The sequence below is a fragment of the Mytilus galloprovincialis genome, chromosome 10, assembly GCF_965363235.1.
Source record: "Mytilus galloprovincialis chromosome 10, xbMytGall1.hap1.1, whole genome shotgun sequence".
NCBI lineage: Eukaryota > Metazoa > Mollusca > Bivalvia > Mytilida > Mytilidae > Mytilus > Mytilus galloprovincialis.
In genome coordinates this window covers 29,888,445-29,912,732 of record NC_134847.1, presented here as the reverse complement: position 1 = coordinate 29,912,732, position 24,288 = coordinate 29,888,445, and the positions used below count along the sequence as shown (strand labels likewise).

The 24,288-nt window shown below is 30.9% G+C and overlaps 1 protein-coding gene across 3 annotated transcripts in view; it reads right to left on the bottom strand.

Annotated features, from left to right (window-relative positions):
- Nucleotides 1-24,288, bottom strand: part of LOC143047351 (putative inhibitor of apoptosis) — a 248,916-nt gene that overhangs the window by 132,736 nt on the left and 91,892 nt on the right. The window lies entirely within an intron of this gene.

Genomic DNA, 24,288 nt, shown 5'->3' with positions numbered 1-24,288 from the left:
GACAAGATTACAAAAATCAAACTGACGTTTAAAGAGCCCCAGATACTTTTCATGCCAACAAAAGTATCTACAGTTGTTACCAGATAAAATTTCTCCAGATCGAAAAATTCCTTACAATTTTATTGATACGGAATATTTAAGTTATAAAGTAGAATGTGTCTCAGTTTTGTCCCTAGATAAAAAAAAACTGACAGTGTGCATCAATAATCATGATAATAGTTTCGTGGTTATCTAGAGTCATATTTTTAGAATAGTTTAATGAAACTACAATAACAAAAATGATAACAAAAACATTTAAACGTTAATAATGCGGTTGCCTCTTTATACAAATGTTGATACAAATATGTTGATTTAAGTTTAAAATTGTCCCAGCACATACCAAATGTTTACTCTAGTTCATGCACATGTTTCCTAGCATCCCAATATATCCATCACATAAAGTTGAGAGAGCAATGTTAGTTTATTAAGAGTTACATTTAAACAGAACTGCGTTTTTCTGAAGGTATCATATACCCATAAATTCTCATTAGTCATAGAAAATAAGGCCAAATCCGAAGAACCCGAACAGATGGAAAGGTGTGCAAGTTACAATTGTTCGTTAGTTTTCTAAGAAATTGCTTGTTTGTTTTCCCCATTTATTATAGAAATGAAGTATGTCCAATTGGTTGTGGTGTGTGCCTTCAAGTAGATACATTTTCCTCACCGTTTTTGACGAATAATTAAAAAAAAACATTCCATGCAAATTATAATAATTTAAAAGTGAAAAACAGGTGTTTTAGCCAATTACATAAAAAAATATCTAGTGAGATATAAAATGTTAGCCAAACCTAATAAAAGAGTTAAATACAGTTATGATTAATAAAATCTTAAAGATTATGCAGATCGATATATCAATGACAGAAAAAAAAATGGTATATCAATATATGTATATATCTGCCCTGAATGAAGCAACTTAAAAAATAAAGGATTACTAATTTTAAGGGTGAACTACGGATTTGGCAACAAACTTTTATCGTGAAACGAAATCTCACATACCATCAGTTGCAATTGAATTTCTGCTTCCTGGTAAGGTCGCTGGATCTGATCTCTTTTCTAGAATATGTAGACAGTTTGGAGAATACTTTTGATGAACATCTGCTGGGTTGCTATCAGCTTTCCAGCCTTTCAAGCGAAGTCCACAAGAATAACAAACCAGCTCATCACCATTTCCCTCGAAGAAGAACCCGTCTTCTGCCAACCTTATAAGACTTATTCCATGTACTGGAAAATTGAATAATGTTGAAAGTCGCATTAGTTCATTATTCATTCTGCCTTCTGACAGTGATCCCGAACTTTCTTTATCTAAAATGTTATTAAGTGTCATTCGGCTAACTGGATATGAAGTTATATCTTGGAATACTTTAATGGTTTTAAGCTCGAGTAGAGACTGGAGGATACGTTGATCCTTCTTTGTCTTCGTAATTGATGGTTTTCTGTATAAGAGTGAAAGTAATTTCTCCGATAATTCGTTTGTCCTGTTTATATTATCATTTCGTCTTAAGCTTTCGTACGCCAAAACACAAATTAAAGAAAACATATAGATCAAAGAGCTACGTACACAGTTTGGTATTGGATTTTGCTTCGTTTTGGAAGTGATTTCAATAACGTGATGTCCTCCTCCCGGATCATCAGTTTGATGTAGTGAAAAAGGGAGTAAGGATCCGTTTCTTTTTCGTTGGATAAAACCCTGATTAAATGTCAAATTTGTGTGTAAATTGTCTGCGGGTTTATCACATATGTACCACTGTAAAGTTTTACTAGTTTTTATCTTATGAACACAAGACGGATGCATACTAGTGTGTTTGTCGTAAGAATTCAAAAGTGCAATCAGAGACGAATCTGTATGAACGTTTCTATTATTCTCAAAGTTATCTGCAATCGATTTACCGATAATGGTAATAAATCTAGAATTTCGTGCAGCAAATTTCTTCAATATCTGAATCCAATCACTTGAATAACTGGTTCGGAAATCCTGAACGAACTTTGGCTTTTTTGTATTGCATAAACTCACATTTATTTCTGTATAATGAATATTTTCCTTTTTTCTCGGATTTAAAAATTTTGCAAAACATTTGTTTGTTTCATTGACACTTTTAAAATTATAAAGGTTTTGCCACTCAATGTCAACTTTGTTAAATTTAGAATCATGTACTGCAAACATAATATGCAAATGGTCAACTGCATAGAAACAGACATATCCAATTATATGCAATTTCCAAATGCAAACCAATCCTTTGTCGTACCAAATGGATGCAATTTGAATATAATAACTCACATATGTTGGTAAACAGTGGTAGAACTTCTCAACATTTGTGGTCACAAGATTTAAGTTTCCAACCAAAGAGCAATTTGAAAACAGTTTCCGATAATCTAGCAGATCTGTACAATTCTTGCATTTAACCGGTCTAAATAACTTTCTCGTTTTGATCATCATGTGTTTGTCTTGTGTTTTTTGTTCTCGATAATTTTGCAAAGAAAATTTCATCTTCTATGAAATGTAAAAATTACTGCAAAATATTTTGCCTGCTATTAACTACAACTGGTCTTATCACTGTTGAATATCAACTTGTGGTAGTACTTGTATTTATTAAATGTCAAACAAACTTATCATAGATACCGAATTGAATATAGGGTAATTTCTTTTTAAATAGTTTGAAAATTCCTGTTCTATATTTAGATCTAAATTTTCCATATCTTTATTAAGATTAAACGAGTTTGTCAATACTTTTGTGCTTTGTTAAATTGGTATAATTTTACAATGGCTTACCAAGAAGAGAGCGCCATTGAGTGTTTATGCAGAAATCTGTCTTAGAGTTTGCAAATGCTCGCCACATTTCGAAGGCCATTTTCCCAATTAAATCTGCGTTCAACAATATACAATAAATTCTTAAATATAAATAACACGAGAATTGATGAATAAATTGAAGTATTTTTATATTGTTTTCTTTGCTTTCTTTAACGTGAAAGGAAATAAATTAAACCATTGTAGTTCGGAGATACATGTACATAACTGTATATTTGATCTTAAAAATTGCATAACTACAGGTGATATATAATACTATATATGATTTGACATACTTCCAATCTGAAAATTTTCATATTTCATGTGGAAAGATTGTACATGCAATGCACATATTACATAATAGTTATGTTATATAATGTATATATATATGCAGGGTATGTTTAACCTTTATGTGATGGTGTACAATGTATCTAGTCAAGATATTTCCATATGTTTTTGTATTTAGCAATGTATGATAATAATTCGGTATTTCCTTGTTATTGCTTTTTTTTGTCATTATTTTTTTTTTATATCTGCACATCTTCTTTAATTTGTTTTTTTTTTAAATGAAATGTCTTTTCATTCTATTTTGTCAGTTAATCTTAATTCACTAATGCACTACATATAACTTTTATAGAGAAAAATATTTTTACTCCATGAAAATCAATTCGGAGTGGAAAGATACTGCTAAATAGTTATCAAAAGTACCAGGATTATAATTTTATACGCCAGACGCGCGTTTCGTCTACATAAGACTCATCAGTGACGCTCAGATCAAAATAGTTAAAAAGCCAATAACATGCTAAAACTTAAAATTTTACTAAACCCCACATCTCAGTCAAATTAAAGATGAGTTTCCTTTATAGGACAGTCATTAGAACTGAGGACGGGAGACCCAAAAACAATAATTTGAACTGCTACATTTTGTATTCTAATATTGTATTGTTTATTTTTGTAAAAATGTTATGTTTGTCACAGATTTTGATTTGATTTATATGGCAATAAAAATATTTGATTTTGATATTACACAAAGCATTATATACAGCAGACATAAATGATAGGTCAATCAAATAGATATCAAAATATTTGCAAAATTAAATGGTAAAGGTATAGAAACCTTCTTATCTGAGGTCGTCAAAATTGACGTACAGAAAACTAACGTAAAAATATTGCTTTGAACTTATATTAAATTCTGGAACGATACACCAAAACATTTTCAAAATCGAAAGGAAGTCGACAGTCACTAATATCAACAAATTTACAAAGCATTTTGCAATTATCTCTCTCATACTACAGCTAGCGTACAAACTCCATAAAACTTGATATGTGAGGGTCATTAACTTTTGAATGACAAATCGAAATTTTTCTAAAATTGATATTGAGCTAAATTTTTACCAAATCAAATACTGTGGTTAGCATTTAAGTAAATAGACATGCACAATGATGCCTAAATTCCAGTACAAAATGTAAACAAAGTATACAATGCATTTGTATTTGAAAGTTAAAGTCCAATCATGACAAGCTCATATATTACTCAATTGACACACCTACTGAATATACATATATATATATCATGTATATATATATAGTGCATTTACAGCTGTAAATTAATTCAAAGTCAAAGTCATAGTCTACTGACTATATATAATGCATTTAGAGCTGTAATTTATTTCAAAGTCAACGTCAAAGTCATAGAAAGATTTTACAGTTCCATATGTCAATAAGTTAGATTTTTTTTTTTTTTATTGTTGATGATTTTGAAATTCCCAATGCAATATAATATTGACACTACAAAATCTAAATGTTGCATATTACATGACACAAGTCTTTTTAATAATTGCTTTGAAACTACAATAAAGGTATTATAAAACTAGAAGGTCAATTTAAATATTCAAATTTGGAAATTCCCAATGCATTACTAGTACTATTAGCACTGTACACAATCAATGAACGGTTCGTTGCTTTCTTGCGAATTCTCTTCGTGTGAAATAAAGGCGCTTAGTATGCGACCAAAAATAAATATGATATATAATAGTATTGATTCTTTGCAACTACAATATAAGTATAATAGAAGGTCAATTTAAACATGCAATATCATGCAAGTATTATTTTTAATGTTTATCTGGTTCATTAAGGCTTTGTAATGTACAGGAAAACAAAAAACACATGTAAAATAAAGCTGAGATATGACAACATTGATTATTTTCTGATTTTTGGATCATTGACAATTGTCAACTTTGAATACCACTTTTGCAGCTATTATGCAACGAGTAGAGAAAATACGTCTAATTTGATATGAAGACAAAGCATGCACTTGAGTAGGGTTGTTTTCATTCTGCATATGATCTTAAAGAAATAGAGACCCAAAGGATAAAACATGGATAATAAAATCCTTAGTTAAACGAAAATCAGACAGTAGGACTACAACAGAAAAACAATACGAACTGACACATAGCAGTCCACAAAACACTTTGCTTAAAAGATTGAGCTCCATAACAGAGATCCTGTAACACTGAGGATCAGCACTTCCTGTATCACAAATTGGGCCTGAAAGTAAAAACATGAGATCGCGATCGCTAAACGGTACATTTGAAGAAAAAAATAGTGACTCAATGTCTTGTTATAACTATTTCGAAACTGATGAACTCATTTTTTTTTTTACATTTTTTATCTTTGCTTCGATTTAAGGATATGGAAAGAGCTGATATGGAGGTTATTCTAAAGATGTTTATGGATCCTCAATGCTCTTCAACTTTGTACTTGTTTGGCTTTATAAATATTTTGATATTAGCGTCACTGATGAATCTTATGTAGACGAAACGCGTGTCTGGCGTACAAAATTATAATCCTGGTACCTTTGATAACTATTATTGATTTGTAAACTTTGCCAATTCTTGCAATAAACATAAAGTTTACTTTGTACAAATTGAATGCACATTTGGATATTTAGAAACAAAAAATAACTAGCTTCGAGAAAAGACCGGAAACTAGGCTTTTTCAACACACGAACTAAGCTTAGAATATATCTGAGGAATTAATGCTCTATTACTGTAAATGTTATAGCTGAGAATCGTTAAATAATTGAGCCGTTATGGTTATTCGGTTGAACTTGTACATGAATTCAGATCACTAATATACTTTTAAATGAAAATTTTCAGCTTAGTACATTGTTTAAAAATAGAACTTTATCACTGTATAATATAACACTTTATTTTCACATTGCCTATATATATTTATATATATATTTATATAGATAGATAGATAGATAATATATTTATCAGTTTTCAATGCTTTTTGAAATAAAAACGAAAGAATAAAATCAATAGACTATGTAAATTATCAGTAAAGATATAATACTATTGCAAATATATATAGTTCTCCTATGTGGTTTTGAAACATATACAAACACTTTTTACTTTCAATTTCTACAATGAAATTGCATTACTTTCACAAAATGAAAATAATGACATAAGATAATTACAACTGTGGTTAAAAATTAGAAATATGAAAAAAATACTCGACTAGAATTTTACGAACACTTAAAAATTTGGGATTGCCAAAACAAGTTTCCGTTTATTTCTAATCGGTCAATTCATAGTGTTAACACTTGTTAGATATTGAAGCATTGTTTTCCGTTTTGAATATCTGGTTTGATGATAAGAAAACTGAGATTTGACATTTCTTGTTTCCCTACACTTTTCTTAGTAAAAAATATATAAGAATCTAACAATTTAAGTGGCAATCTGCAGTTTTATTGGGTTTTTTTCTTTCCAAATTTCTGTGATATACAGGTTTACAAATAGGGTACGAATAAAAGTGGCATTGATTTCAAGTAATTGCTGGCTTTTTGCGGTTTTTAGAGGACAATAAATTTGCCTTACGGTGTAGTCATTTTAATCTGCATACTTCTTAATAAAAAAAAAACTTATGTAGCCCACTAGATGCTTTTTTGTTCTTCCTTCTTTTTTTCGTTTTTTTAACGCATAGGTTATAATAAAATAGCCTTTCAGGAATTTATACTTATGACACATCTGGTCAGAATGGAAACGTTACATTTTATGCTTTGTGTAGAGAATGGAACACATTTCTGCACGATAAAAAAATATCTCAACAACTCTCTAGTTGAATAATATGTGGATGTATTTTCATGTTTCGAATACAACCAAAAGGTTTACTTGGGTAAATAAATATAGTCATCGCTTGACCTTTCCAATCTGGGACCAATGATTTGTCAATAAGTTGATTTGGATGGATAGATCCTCAACACTGTAACCAAATATTGAACGGGCTACCCAAGTTAGACAAATTTCGGCATTTTATGCGTCTAGCAAACAATAACAGAATGTCAATGCTGGAACAATATTAGTTCTCCAGAATGGAGAGTCGCGTAGTGTTCTGGTCTTCTTAGTTTACGCTTAAGGAGGCTCGAGGGTATAAAAATTTCAGAAAAAAATCAAACATTTGTTTTTCATTACAAATTTTATTTATTTCCTTTTGTAGTTGTTACTTTATCATATGGTACAAAAATCATTCAAAACAATCAATTCGTGTTGGCCCCAGATGACTTTAAAATGTACACATCATTGAAAAAGTTCCAAATTATCTCCCTTTGGTGGAAAAATACCATTTTTTGGCTCTAAAATTGAAATATCTTTTTCAACTCATCGGTGACCTATCTTTTTTAATATAATTTCCATATAAGCTGTACTTAAACTAAATTATTGTAAAATTTTAGCGATTTCTGTAATAAATTTCTTTTTTTTTCTTTCGATATTTAATTACCTTTATTTCTCCTATTACTTCAACAGAAAAAAAACCGCCTTTACACAAATGTATGCTTCTTTCGAAGGCAGATTGTGAGCGCAAATGAACCGTGACCCTACTTTTTTATTTTATTTTTCTATTAACTATAAGATAAAGTTCATTTATAGAAAAATATAGAGAAATCCTATATAAATGATTTAGACCCGCGAACCCCCTTAAATGACAATTCCTAAAAGGAATTCACTTATTTTCTAAGAAATCATAAGCTTTTAAAAAAAGTTATTTATTCAAATCCAAATGAAAGACATGAACCGTTTGTGTATAAACATTTTTTAAGAAATGAAAAATTTAAATACATTTTATTTTCACATGAACATTTACAAACAAACATTTTCATTTCCACCCTTTTTACAAAAGTTTGTCGCATTCACTAAAGATAAAGAGTATCATATTTCACTGATATTATGAACAAAACTAAAAGATTAAATGTGTAATCTTTATTTCACAACAAAACAAATGTGGACACTGCGAACTAGACTTTCTAAAGAGTATGAGTTATAAATAAACTTTTAGCATACTTTATTATTATTATATTATGTAACTTTTTGATTATGAATTATCTCTACCTTATATGCATTTTCGAATTCTTTTTTAAAAGTATTTAACGATTTCGGTCACACCTATTGATTTTTATTTTAAACATATTTATTTCATGGTGGATTTGGCAACACGGTTTTTTCAATTTATATTAATCTATTTCCACTTTGCGGGTGCGAGTGCTGCCTTGTAGCGGCATTAGCCTGCTCTTTTTCGAAAACTACAAGGATGTCTTTAACGTGCAAGAGCTATGGCTCTCTCTTAACACGGGTCGTCCATTTATCGTTCATTTTTTACGGACTATCATCGTTTCCTCAAGACCATACTCTCGCAAATGGTGTCCAAAATTCGGTCCCTGAAATTTTCATCCCGGAACGAAAATCGAACCAGGAACCTTTGTGTTAATAGTGCGATGCACTAACCACTAGACCACGGCTCTCTTTAATGTTTTTTTTTTAAACTTCCCCTTTAATTAGTGCATATGATGATTGCGTGATAGACGATATATTTTAAAATAAACAAACGAAATCTGTTAAGATAGCAAGTATATATAGGATGTAAAAAATACCCCTTTCTCTCCAAATTACATTACTTGAGTGTGAGAAGTAGTTCAACAACATCTTCGACTTCTGAACACTTAACTCTGTATGTTCATAGCCATACTTGTCTTATGCATTATATGTTTGCTATGTTGCGTTTTAACTGTGAAGACAAGAAGGATTTTTATACAATACAAGTGTTGGCTTGCAAAATAATGAGATAATGTAACACATGTTTTATAATTGAACAACTTATCATTGCTCAATATCTAATTCTGCATATTTTATCAATAAATAGAACAAAATAATTTTAAACCAGCGAAGTAATGCAAACAGCGTCGTCACTATGGAGACGCAACGTTGCTTATTAATATTCATGAGCATTACACGGTTATTTCCTCCTGAAAGAAATGCCTTAACATACATATACTTGTTTCTGAAGAAAATTCTTTAATTTGTCCACATTTAGAAGAAGTTTAACTTTTTTAATTGCTTACTTCCGGGGAGCAATTCACCGACATATTTTCCGTATGCAAGTGACCTTTGCGTGAACCTTCTCATAAAAATCCGGTTATCACAATACGCAAGGATCTGTCATTGAAATAAACTATTATCTAATTGTACATGTTATACACGTGTTCAATATAATGCTTCTTTGTTGATTGTTTACTATAAGGTGACAATCGGTAAACTACGGCTTCAAAACACGACAAAAAATTAGCTGCCATAGTTACACAACATACCAGACAGAGAGGGAAACCGATTGACAATTATACGATATGTTTGCGTGAAAAATGATATAATCGTGCACAGAAAACTAAGTTTATGAGATATACATGCATTTATTCAAGAATTGGATACACATTTTTTTTCACCAGTAACTCGTTTCATATGACTTTAAGAGTGCCATTTTTTTTATTCATAACATCTGACTAACATAAAATATGGAGATGAAATATAAATTGGGTTTGATATAATTTGCAGGTTCCCACAAAGTAATAAGAACATTATACTTCTTATAGATTATCGTTGGTCATCTCAACAAGATTGCTTTTCTCGCTTGAGCCGGTACAGCGAAAGTGAGAAAATCAATCGAGTTGAGATGACCAATGATAATCTGTTTATCGCTATTTTACTTATGACGACGTTGTCAATTTCATTAGCAGCGCCACGTGCCGCCTTAGTTTCTAGCGACAGTTTATCATCTCAAGCGAGTAGCATGATATGAATAATTATCACAAAAAAAGATCAAAGGAAAAATGCACAAAATAGCGAATTTAAGAGATAACTGTATTGTATTTGAAGCTTTAAGGACGTCCATCGGTAGTTTTACCGTCGCAAATTTAGTTTACCTGGCGACGCGGAGCGGAGACAGGTAAACGGGTATTTGCGACAGTAAAACTACCGATGGACGTCCGCAAAAGCTTCAAATACAATACAGTTATCTCTATTCTAATGCAAAACAAGTTTATAGTTAAATTTCAATCATTATTTCAGTGTAAAATCTTCATTAAAGAAAATTCCGCGAAAAGATTTTATCTTCTTTGGTCCCTACACTAGGTGACGTCATAGGTATGCTTCCGGCGTCAAACATAAACACCGGGCGTTTTCTGGCTTCTGTGCCGCTTCAGAATGTAGTTAAATTTGATAAAAAGAAGATTTTTAGGTGCAACATGTGAGTTTTTTGGCTTATTATTGTAGAAATTACATGTCAATAATTCAGCAATTCAAAATGTCGGCTTCCTTAGTTACAGACAAGGAGATAGAGAATTTTACGCTAACTGTCATCCAATCAGAATCATTGATACAAAATAATTGCATTAGAATTATGAATTACTTACTTATACTTTTAATACCCTGCATGCTACCATACTTAGATTTTATCATAGCACAGGATAATACATTTCTCAAACTACTCAGATTTGTTTTCATCAATCCATTGGATGTGTACTGGATGATATTTTAGGATAGGAACATAATATTATATTGTCTTTCTTTTATTCAAAATAGCATTCAATAATTTTGGTGGACTTTATGCTGGGTTCTTTTTATTTGTCTTTAAATGATTTGTTTCTGATGAACCTGCTCATTTACCGCTAATTTTACACTTTTATTTCACTTCTTTTTCTTCATTTTTGAAAAAAAAGGGGATTAGCACCCAATCGTATGCTTAACCTCTCCAACTAAGTACATTGTGTAAGCCAAAATCATGTACACCTGAAGTCTTTCAAGTTTTTTGCCGCTTAATTTTGTCAGCTTAATAATCTGTTAGTCTTTTTAATTTTAAATGTATTTATAATGTGTCCGCCCGTGTGACCATGCCACATCTCATTACCTGTGTATTGATATTAAACAGGGCCAAAAAATAATCCAACAGTAACACAGACAAAGGTTCATAGTGAAATTTGATATTTTTCATAGCAAACCAGCATTCAGACAATGAAACACCTATATCAAGCACCACAATAGACCAGGAGACAAAAGAACTAGAATGAACGACATATACCGTATAGTTAGCTATACATTTAAAAGGCCGCGGAAAATAGTACGTAGATTGCATTTATTTTTTCTAGTTTTGGTATAAAAAAAAAAACATGTCTATGAATAAAATTTTAAGATCGATAAACCAATTAAATATTCATCTCTTAGTACAACAATACAATGTGTTCCAATTTTTCGATAACCGGTACTATCTCTCCCTGACATCCTGGATCTACTCCAACTGTATCCACTAACCAGGGTATTGTTGAAGGTAGGTACACTCGTTGACATCCTGCATGGTTCTACTCCAACTTTAGCCACTAACCAGTGTATTGATTTCCAAATCTGAGGCTCCTCATGATATCCTGCATGGTTGTCTTAAGGGGGCTCACGAGTCTGAATAAAAAAAATATATATAATAAGATTTCGCTATAATTTTCTATAAATGAACTTTCTCATATACTTTATAGAAAAATGGAATAAAATTATGGGGTCACCGTTTATTTAAGCCCACAATCTGCCTCCGGAAGAAGCATACAAATTTGTTAATGTCCCTTTTTCTGTTGAACTAATAGGAGAAATAGAGGTTATATTGAAATTAAAAAAAAAGGAACTAAATTACAGAAATTGCTTAAATTATACAATTATTTAGTTTATGTACAGCTTATTTGAAAACAATAATAACAAATATAGGTCACCGATGAGTTAAAAAAGATATTTCAATTTTGATGCCCCAAAAATGGCATTTTTGCACCAAAGGGAGATAATTTGGAGCTTTTTCAATGATATTAACATTTGAAAAGTCATCTAGGACAGATCGAATCGATTTTTAGGTATGTTTTTATACCATAGCACAATGTAATAACTAAAAGTGTAATAAATAAAATTTGTAATGAAAAAAACAAATGTTTAGTTTTTTGCTGAAATGTTTGTACCCGCTAGCCTCCTTAAAGGGAAATTCCGCGATTTTTTACTTATCATCTTAATATGTTCGTCTTAACATAAAAAACACAATCACAAAGTTTTATATTTATATTCCTTCTAATAACGGAGAAAATCAAGTATTTGTAACTTTTTTGCTTGACCTACGAGAGTGGGTTGTGACGTTTTAGCCCGATTTGTTGAATCATGGGAAAAAATAAAATCTGTTAAAGTCTTAATTTCTTCTCACAATACTACGTACTTAAAAGCGCACAGATGATCGTTGGTCGTAGTTAATAACAACAATTTCAAAATAAACGTGCGTGTACCGTTTTGTATTATTCCACTGCATGTTGATTTTGATGGTGAAATCAACATTTGATTGGTTGAAACTATCACACGTGACGTCGAAAAAAACTTCATATTCCCCTCTGAGTATCATATTCCCCTCTGAACATCATATTCCCCTCTGTAGATCGGGACCTCGTAATATGACGTTACGCGCGGTTAATGTGCATACCGTTTTGAAAGTCGTTTAATTAAAATAGCGTTAGATAAGTCATTACTGTGTTTAAATTTATTCAAGCGTTAAAATAAAAAGACTATTGATTTACTTTTGATCCGGACTGTTTATGCCGTGTTTAGCTATTAAAACAAGCAGATAAGAAAACAAACGTATACACATTAATATAGTATATTCAGTAAGTAAACGAAGCATAGGCAGTGGAATAAAACATTCATTTCCCTAAGCTTCGAGAGATATGAAGATTTGTTCACCCTCGAAAAATCACATTTCCCTCGGGCAAAGCCCTCGTGAAATATGAATATTCTTGGGTGAACAAATCTTCATATCTCCCTCAGGAACGGGAAATAAATGTATATTATTGAATAAAACTTCCTATATAATTATATAAATATAAATATTTTCGAATTAATTTCAAAAATTATTGTTCGGATTTTTTCATAAAATATCTGTTGAACATTTTTACTGATCTTGAACTGAAAATATTTACGTTTTATTTACCGTTATAACTTTGATAACCATTTCAATGAAAAATATGTGTGGAAAGAGTGTGAATATTATTTTGTAGAGTCATTGTATATTTCTCGATTTGCGTAGAATTGGTTTGAACTTTACCTTGCAGCAATTTAGCCTCAGGTGTACATAGGTGTGAATTCAAATGTACACAGCTGTGAATGTTGTCATTTCGAATGAATTAACAGAAAGAGTATAGCGAGTTTAATACACCGATGACATTAGAGAAACAATAATTTATTGTATAAAGTTATTGAAAATAAATTTTTAATTTCTGAAGTGTATGCAACATAAAAATATTATATGCAATTAGCATACAATTAAAATATTAAGTTGAAAGAACCTTAAAAATTAAATGTTGCGTTTCCCAAATAAAAATTATTGCACATCTGATTTACTTTACCGAAATTTTAAATCTGGCGATTTTTAAAGACTAAGTATCGCAAATCTTTCGCAATTTTAAAGTGATTAATTGAAAAAAATACAACAGTGCAACTAGCATGATTTTTTTTTTCTTTTTAACATTTCGTTCTTACTTATCAAAGTTTAAATTAATCTGACAATCACTAACTAAATTATTTGTGATAAGAATGCTAATAAATTATCGTTTATTTCATTAATCATGGATATACATATATTATAAATCTTATCTAATACATCATTTTGTTTGAGGATTTTTTTTTACAAGTTTGTTTTATATTCTATGCATGATAATTGCGTGCAATGTTGAACAGGATAACGGTCAATTATCCAAATTAGTAGTACAGTAGTTGTAATAAAAGGCATATCTTAGTAATGTATAACTGCTATTGACGATTTTATATAGATTAATTCGTCCCAACCTCGTTGTTCTTGAAACTATCTTTACTTGTATACTTGTAAGTTTTCTGACGTATAAGTGCCATTGAGGATGAGTTCCGGAGGTCCTCTCTACCAGAAAAAGCAGACTAGTAGCGTTTCGTTAATATGATTGTTGGAACAGACGAGGCCAACCACTTGTAGACAGATAACCAGAATTACCATATAAGCTTATGTTGTCAACACCACCAGAGAAGAGTTCCCATCGTCGAATGTGGTACATGAAGGCTTCTAAGCATGTACAAGTGGCACGTCCGACTCTAAACAGTTTGTAAACGGACTAAACAGTGACCTATAGACATCGACCGCTAATTGTTCTTGATATTTGAAACTGCATGCATATATACGTTTTTGAGAGTGATTATTTATCTTGTGTCTGACGAAAACTAAATGCCTGCATGGTTATAGTGTTCGTTTTGGTTTGGTGGGTGTTCTCTAAAAAAAAGTATATATTTCACAAATATATACCACGAAGAAGCTCTGAAGGTATATACTACTCCCATTTTGTTTGGGTGTAAAAACATCGATGTTTACAGCAGTACTTAGTGAATAAAATGATGATGGTAGAAAGAAATATGAGCGTCATGTGGCAAATATTACAAGATCTCGGACCATGCCTAGTTGTCAATCTGTATTCCAATACAACCATATTAAGTAGCTAGTATTACAGGGTTTTTATGTCGTTTTACTTTAAGATGTATGAAAGGTTCTCTCTCTCTATCTATATATATCGTATGTAACAATAATCAAACGTCTATAGGCAATGACTAAACGGGTATGCAGATTTTTTATACAGTTTACACAATCATTAATAAAGAAACACAGCAACACTACGATATAACAAATGGAAAACTTAAAACTGAAGTAATAACCATGCCGCTATGTAGACATCAAGTAAAGTGCACGTGAATATCAATTAGGAACACGATGTGTGATTTTGTATAACTAAAAATATCAAAGCGAGCAATAACTTTGTCATGCAAACATTTGTTTCCCAATGTGCCTCTCTTTTTATATCCGCTTCTTTGCAATAACTAGTTCCCATTTTCGTCGATCATTCTCTTTATTTTTTCTCTATTCGGTTATATATTGTTTTCAATATGCCACTCTATCTACACTTCTTAATTTTAATCCTTATAAAGATATAGGGGACATAAGACAAAAAAAAAACTGGACAGACATAGAAGGAATTCTCAGCTTATCTTCAAGTGACTATAAGTGTTGCATTACTGTATATCTGGCATCTTTGTCAATCGACAAAAGCTTGTATTTGCATGAAGATCTTTTTTTTTCACAAAAAGGCTCCATAATCATGACAAAACATTATCTATTTCTCAAAAATTTCAAAGATCATGTTTATGATTTTTTTAAAACTTTTATCGGACACAAATATGTGGTTCAATAAATGTTACCTGTGCACACCGGGTACATCAATAAAGAGACCATGCATGAACCTGTATTGTTTAATTGTATCATACGAATTTTAGTCGACAGGATGTCACTGGAATACTCAGGGACATGTATCGAATATATGTCCTTGGAATACCTAGCTGAATTTGTCACTCTGACGTTACATCTAACAATAATTCTGACATACCTTTTGACAATTCGGGAGGAAGCCAAAATATATTTAATAAGATAACGAAATAAAATTTAAAAAGGAAACAAAACCTATACATTTTTCACAGAATATACCAGATAGGGTCACCCATTTTACTGTAAAGTGTCTTTACAAATGACCGTTCTGAATTGATTCCGTATATCATTCAAAGATTAGTTAAAAAAAAACAACTCTTTTTATAAAGAAATTGCGGTGTGTAGAAATACCGCAAAGGACTTCTTAGTGCACTAAGAAGAAAGTTTTTGCACTAAGGACATTAAAACGATGTGTTAGGACCACAAAGAACATGGATATAAGAAGATATAAATATATAACTCATAATTTTAAAGTTTGGTATCAATAGCTTTTGTAATATTGAAGTTAAATGACTTTTTAATCAGCGCGTGCCATTCGACACGTGACCAACGGCTTATTGCAAATTCCCAATCATCATGTCCAATCAACCTTATCGAATAAACAATTGTCTTTGGTCGTTACTAATTGATTAGTTAATGGTAGTTGTTGAATAAACCTAACGGTTTAGCGTGGTATAATTTCAAGTTGATGAAAGAAAAATTAAAAATTGAATTTTGTGTTTACTTTGTTTTATTTTGTTATTTTGTTTTGAAGGAAATTGCTAAATAAACTTCTTTTGTTTTTTTTTTTAAAGAAGCCAATTTTGAGATACAAATTGAGAAAAAAAAATGCTTCTGATATTTCATTTCCTAATTTACAACACAAGAGTTTGCATACTATTATACCTTGAAAGATATTTGAGAATAAAAAATGTGGCGTCCGAGGGGTTCTTCTGTTCAAAACCCGATTACAGAAATGTTATAGAAAGACTTCAAGAGGTAAATACTATTTTATGAAATAACATACTTTTTTTTTTGTTTTTCAAAAAGAGAATAATCATAACTTTGTACTATGACAGATACTTTTATTACTGATGTCAATGCCTTTTTTCCGATATTTCGATATTTACATTTCTATAACCTGGCATTGGAAATATTATATTACATTTGTATATCAACATATTATGTCCAAGCTAAAGCTCTTCCTAACATCGCTCCTTGTCAATAGACGTTGAATAACATAATTAAAAAAAATGTTATTTATAATAGTATAACTTTTTTATTTGAAAAATTACATTGTCTATATACGGAAATATTCTTAATATAAATCAATGTACTTTAAATAAAAGAGGCATACTAATGAATCTTTTGTATATCATTTGTTGTTACAAGAACACTGCATTAATTTTGTCTTTCTTATAATTGAAACTTTTCTTCCTCATCAAATCTATATATGTGTTTATCAACGAGATCTTATCATTTAAAGGATTTGATAACTATAGCTATCAGCACTGCTAGGTTATTTTGTTATTAAAAGAATATAATTACCAATCTCTCTCGAAAGAAGGTTGTTCAAAATGGTCGTCACACACCAACTTAACTTGCTATAGATGAAACTTTTTGCTATTACTTTAAGGCTGCACAACCATGCAATGCATGTCTTTCTTGTGTTGTGGAATCGGGAAAACCATGTACACTTTTGTCACAACCTTGTTTGACAGAACAACCCTACACTTAGCAAGACATTTTAACAATGTATGACGTCTACGGCAATACCCGATTGATTGATGATAACGCACGGTCGGTAATCCCCGAATCTGTTTGTTCTTTGTGGTTTATAGATATCACCAGAAGTCACGTGACATTTTATATCGGACATGCCGACAAGATGGCGATTTCAAAGAACTGATAATTAATTTCAAAAATCGATTTTGATCTCTTTACATACAGAATTAAACTTTTTTATTGATGAACATGTGGTTTACTATGCTTCAAGAACAAAATATCAATTTTTCATTTTTTTGCGGAGTTTCCCTTAAAAGTAGTATAAGCCGCTTGATTGTACTTTCTGTGTCATTGCATGCGAGACTAAAATTTTAAGTTATATAAAGTAAACTAATTTAAAAGGGAAATCTTATCGCAGAGGTCCCGGTGGAAGAAATTACCATTTATTTAATATGCATTGTTATATTTGAGACTGATCATGTGAGTCTGATAAAAAAAAGTTTGATATGACTTATATCTATAATATTATTCAACTGTATACTCGTCTAGTAGTTGTTAAAGGAAATAGTACTCTCAAATGTAACTGAAGTTGAATCATTAGTACATGTACTTATGTATGTTTAAAAAAAAATATCCTAGGGTATTATAGTTTGTACTTTCACTTTTATTTCCTCAAGTTAACATGACGCGTAACTATTAATAGTCAGAAAATATTCCCCACTAAGGCTAATTCTATATCTGAATATTGATCCCATGTGAAAATTTTCAAGTCTGACATTTAAACCACAATCTAAAAAAAAACAAGATATATACACGTGTTCAATGTGTTATGGTTGTTTAAAGTCTGTGTTTAACTAAGCGTTTCTTGTTTCTATAGATTATATCCATAGTATTGTAAATATCTTTAGAAAAGGTTTTCTCAAAAATACGTTTTGCATTGGTTTTTGTTTTATGGATACATGTGTAGGAGGGGTCCGTGTAACACTTATCAATTCAAAGTTTTTAAAAAGTTTTGAAATTTTAGATTTTTGGAATTTTGATCAAAGGTTTAAAATATCAAAATTCCAAATTGTGTAAAAGTTTTGAAATTTTGAAAGAGGTAGAGCCAATTTGCCTGCCATTTGTTTCATTCGATAAGATAGGTAAAATCATGTTTTAAATAGCCCGATAGATGATAATTATAGTCCATGAAAATACGTCATATCATCTATTTTCATACCTTGAACAGGTATTCCTACAAAAACAAGGCCAAGACTATTGATTTTTTAATATTGATTTTATTTTATTATTAACATCTTTCATGCAAGGTGCCATCATACCACGTAACTTGTCAAGGAGCCAAATAATATCGAACAAATTCAAATCGTGATTTTCCCATTCTGAATATATGTATATCTGAATTTGTCGTCTATAAGATAAGATAAGATAATACATGTATATATTTTAACGGGAGAATATCTTACATCAGTTGGTCATAGATCACCCTGTGTTACTATCACATGTTACATTGTCTTTTCTGTCATTTTAACAAATCGGCCTTTCGTTTTGATACAGATGCAACAGCTTCTTGATGTTTTACCTACAATTACGATTTGTAGTGTAACTCATTTGTTCTGTTCTGTTGTGTTGTTTTATTTTCTGATGACTTAGGTATACCGGTGTAGGGACGGTGGTAAACAATTCAGTACTAGTATCTATACAGTTTGTGAATTGGCGACAAAATTGTTGTTAGCTGCATTTGTTACATATAATATCATTTTCCAAAAAGGTTTCGAAAATTGTTTTTTGTTGTTTTGAAACTTGTATACAATGGCCTTATTTTAAGTTATGTGTATATTACACCCGCAACATGTAGGCTTAATTTCTATAGAATTAATTCTCGTGTTATTGGTTATGTGCAGACACCTACATCAGTTTGATGGACGGCAGTTGTCCCTTGAATATATGTAATAAATATAAACACATGAATAGAAAGTAAGTCAAGAGTATGGAAGTCATAGGATTGCACACAATAAGCGATACATTATTTTTTCTTTGATACATGTAAAATGATTATACTAGTAAACTATATAGTCAAAATAAATCAGAATGACTCTATGAATAAATCAAACATCCGAAAAAATATAATAGAAACATTAAAATTTAATATAACAACACAAAAAAAAATGCAAGTTTTCTGAGCGAGATTCGAACTCTTTCTTCTAAACCATCATAGACTAGTAGTTCTGTACTCTACTGATGGAGCTACGACGATACTGTTCATTATGATTCTTATTAAGAAGCTATATCGGTACAATTTATCGATGTTACAATTTTTTCTTCAAAAAGTTGTTTTTTATGTAATAAGGACACACTAAACCAATTTCATGGAGGGAAAAAGTAGTATGAATAACAACAGTCCGATGATGATAAAAAGCATAACTTTTTGTTGGTTTGAAATGTCCTTCTGGGGGGATTCCGTTTTTTCCACCTAAAAACACCCGAAAATCCGCATATTGTACTTTCATCCTTTTTGAGGGTTAAATTAACTATTGATCACACATATCATAATATATGTAAATCGAGATATTGATCAAAAAGCATTTTTATTTTTTTGTTTTTATAGTAAATTTTATTCTGTCGGCACTTTTTGAAATTGGCCCTTCTGTGAAAAAAAATCCCGGTAAATCGGCCCTTCCTCTTTTAACCCCTTCCTCTTTTAACCAAACAATTAAAATATTAAAATTCTAAATATCGTTTATAAATTTGATAGTTTAGATATTTGATCAAACTTTAAAAATACTAAACCTAACGTGCAATTTTGATTATTTCACTTTTTGAAAATTTGATTTTTTAAAATTTTTGATTAAGATATCAAAATAGAAAAGGGGCGAAAAGAGGGGTACTTGTAAACACGGCTCTGATTATAATCATTCTTAGTTAGGAATAAATTGCACGAAGTATATCAAATCATTTTTAATTAGAAAATAGATAATTAAAAGAGTAAGTTTTTCTTTTATAAAACCTATCAGACATCACATGAGATAACAGTATCATGAAATTTCAAGTTTGTGCCTCTATTGAAAAAAAAAATAGTATTTAAACCAGCATCAATCACGGTAGGTATAGTGTCCGGTTAGGATCGTGGTTTTTCGAGTGATTTGGTCCATTTTTTTCGAGTGTAGTTCGGGCTTTTTCGAGTGATAAAACATGCGATAAGTTCAATTAACGGATATTTCGTAATTATGACTATTTTTAACATTACTACCCATCTGTTTATTGAATATACTATATATGTTTTGATCAACAAAGAAGCTCAATTTCTTTGTATTTAATAAATAAATCAGTGTTTGTTATTATCCGGGTTTTTTCGAGAGCAACTGTGAATTCGTCCGGGTTTTTAGACAAATGGTTCGGGTTTTTTTACAGAAAATTGAAGGTATTCTAGGCTTTAAAAAATGACTTTTTTCTAGTTTATAACTGTATATTAAGTGAAAGACAATATCATATATTCCCAATAAGTCATCAAAAACATATCAAAATGAATCTTTTTTCAATTTAATGCAAATATTCTGTTTGGAGAGCGTTATACAACTATTATCCAGTGTTCATTTAGAAATAACTTGATCCTAAACAAAACGGTGTCTAGAACATTATGCAGGGATCTCATATTCATTTTAACTTCATTTCATGCTACTTTTGATTTTACAGTTAATAATATTTCTTGTGGTGAACTCCGGAGATTAATAAAAGAAACCTTTTAATAAAAAAAAACAACATAAAAACACACACACTTAATCCATCCTATTTTTATTGCCATTACACACACAATTTGAATAAAATTTCAGATAAAATCAACAATGCAATGAATACATCTAGTTCATTAGCCTAAATATGATCCTTTAGCAATGATAGATAAATACAAAATGTGTATATTATATGCTATCACCAGCTAGATTGTCCAGTGCTTCGAACGACACCAGGAACAACATGTCAATGTCTTGATTAATATTCATATTTTCTACTTTTTAGACACTTTTCTTTTACTGAAAGAAAGTTAGCATGGTGTTTAGTTGCTGTATGACCAATTATTATATTTGTATAATCAGACGCCTCCTCACAGTTATAGCATTTAATCATTTTCGGTTTCCGTTTCTTAATCGGTAAAATAAATAATTATACAAGATACAAGACAAATAGATCATGAAATATCTAAGATGTATACTCTTTTTTAGTTAACTTCTTAAAAGCTTTATATTTTGGAAGGTAGAAGACCTGGATGCTTCATACTTTGTATATGGAGGCCTCGTGATACGAAGTTTCCGTCAGTGACATGTCCAATGTCCTTGAACTCATTTTCATGGTTCAGTGACTACTTGAAAAAAAAAGTTAAAATTTTTTTAATGTTAAGTTTTCTCTTATTATAAGTAGTAGGATAACTATATTTGGTATGTGCATACCTTGCAAGGTCCTCATGCCCGTCAGACAGTTTTCACTTAACCTCGACCTCATTTCATGGATCAGTGAACAAGGTTAAGTTTTGGTGGTCAAGTCCATATCTCAGATACCATAAGCAATAGGTCTAGTATATTCGGTGTATGGAAGGACTGTAAGGTGTACATGTCCAACTGGCAGGTGTCATCTGACCATGACCTCATTTTCATGGTTCAGTGGTTATAGTTCAGTTTTTGTGTTTTGGTCTGTTTTGCTTATACTGTATGCAATAGGTCTAGTATATTCGGTGTATGGAATGGTTGTAAGGTGTATATGTCCAACTGGTAGGTGTCATGTAACCTTGACCTCATTTTCATGGTTCAGTGGTCAAAGTTAAGTTTTTGAGTATTGGTCTATTTTTCTAATACAATAAGCAATAGACCAACTATATTTGGTGTATGTAAATATTTTATAATCATATGTCAGTCGCGCAGATTTTATTTGACCTTGACCTCATTCTCACAGTTCATTGCTCAGTGTTAAGTTTTTGTGTTTTGGTCTGTTTTTCTTAAACTATAAGCTATAGGTCAATTATATTTGTTGTATGGAATAATTGTTAGCTGTACATGTCTGCCTGGCATGGTTTATCATGTTTATCTCATGACCTTGACATCATTTTCATGGTTCATTGATCAATGTTTGGTTTTCTTGGTTAATGTTAAGTTTATGTGACAGTTGTAATAAAGCTTTACATTTAGGACTATCAACATAAAATCAATGATTACATGTAGTAAAGAAGGCGAGACATTTCAGTGTGTGCACTCTTGTTAAGGTGGCTCGTGGGTACAGACATTTCAGCAAAAAACATGAACCTTTATTTTTTCATTACAAATTTTATTTATTACACTATTAGTTAGTACTTTATGATATGGTAAAAAAAATCAACCCAAATAATCGATTCAGTTTGGCCCTAGATGACTTTTAAAATGTTTATATCAATGAAAAAGCTCCAAATTATCTCCCTTTGGTGCAAAAATGCCATTTTTGGCATTAAATTTGAAATATCTTTTTTAAATCATCGGTGACATATATTTTTTATTATTGTTTTCATATAAGCTGTACATAAACTAAATGATTGTAAAATTTTAGCGATTTCTGTAATTAGGTTATTTTTTTATTCCGATATTACCTCTATTTCTCCTATTAGTTCAACAGGAAAAAAGGACATTAAATTTGAAATATCTTTTTTAAATCATCGGTGACCTATTTTTTATTATTGATTTCATATAAGCTGTACATAAACTAAATAATTGTAAAATTTTAGCGATTTCTGTAATTAAGTTATTTTTTTTATTTCGATATTACCTCTATTTCTCCTATAAGTTCAACAGAAAAAAAAGAAAATTAACAAAAATGTGATATGCTTCTCCCAGAGGCAGATTGTGAGCTTAAATGAACGGTGACCCCATTTTTTTTTCAGGAGCCCCCTTAAACGTAAACACATAAAATTTTTAGCTATAAGAAATGTGTATAATCACTCGATAAAAAAAGGACACACTCGAAAAAGCCTAGACTTCTCTCGAAAAAACCCGGACATGAAAAATTGAATTTACTCTCAAAATGTCGTTTTCAATGCAATAACAATTGTTTTTGTAAAGTGTCTGTATATGTAAGGATATATAGATTCCATGTATGCACTTCCGTCGACATTTGCATTGGTATGTGTAAGAAAATGGCTTTATTCGATATTTTGGAATAAAAGCATTTTAAAGCTAAATTAGACTTTTTAAACGAAAAGAAATGTCAGAATGATACTATCTTTATATCTCAAATGCTAACATATCAGGTACAACCTTGTTTATCTAACTCAAGCTTCTATATCACGTCTTTTTAGAAAAGAAGTCTGTTTGTTTACATTTTTTATCATATTCACTCGAAAAAAGTGGTCACACTCGAAAAAGCCCGATCAAATCACTCGAAAAACCACGATCCTAGCCGGACACTATACCTACCGTGCACATAGGTTGATTTAAATCTCTAATATAAGGTTAGCGTTTGAGATAAATAATTCAGAGCTATATATATATAGTTGGTGTCCCCAGTGCCCAATATTTAGAAGTAACAGTGAAAACTGATCAACTCACTGTAGGCCAAATAGTATTATTCGCCTTTTAGACGTTCCTGATGAAGGTAGATCCAGAAAAAGCGCTTCAGTCGCACGAACTTTAAACGTTTTGTTTTCTTTTTTATTGATTGCATGATGATAATATATTGCCTTTTATGATTGATTTTAGTTCCAAATAATGATACGGAAGGAATACTTAATGTATGGTGTCACAATGAACGTTGTGCTGGGCGGGCGTGCTTCAGCTGGCTCCAAGACTTAAAAGTGTACGGCTCCTAGACTTTAAAAGTGTACTGGTTTAGTGATGGTTCAGTGATAATAGACGTAATACTAAACTCCAAAATATAACAATGAATTAAAGTTAAATCATACAAGACTAAAAAGGCAAGGGCCGCTGAATTGGGACAGGCGCATAAATGCGGCGGGGTTAAACATGTTTTGTGAAATTACAACCATCCCTCTATACCTCTAGCCAATGTAGAAAAAACCACACACGCAGCAATACGCACATTCAAACGCATTTCAAAAGAAATCAAAGTCCTATGTCAGAATA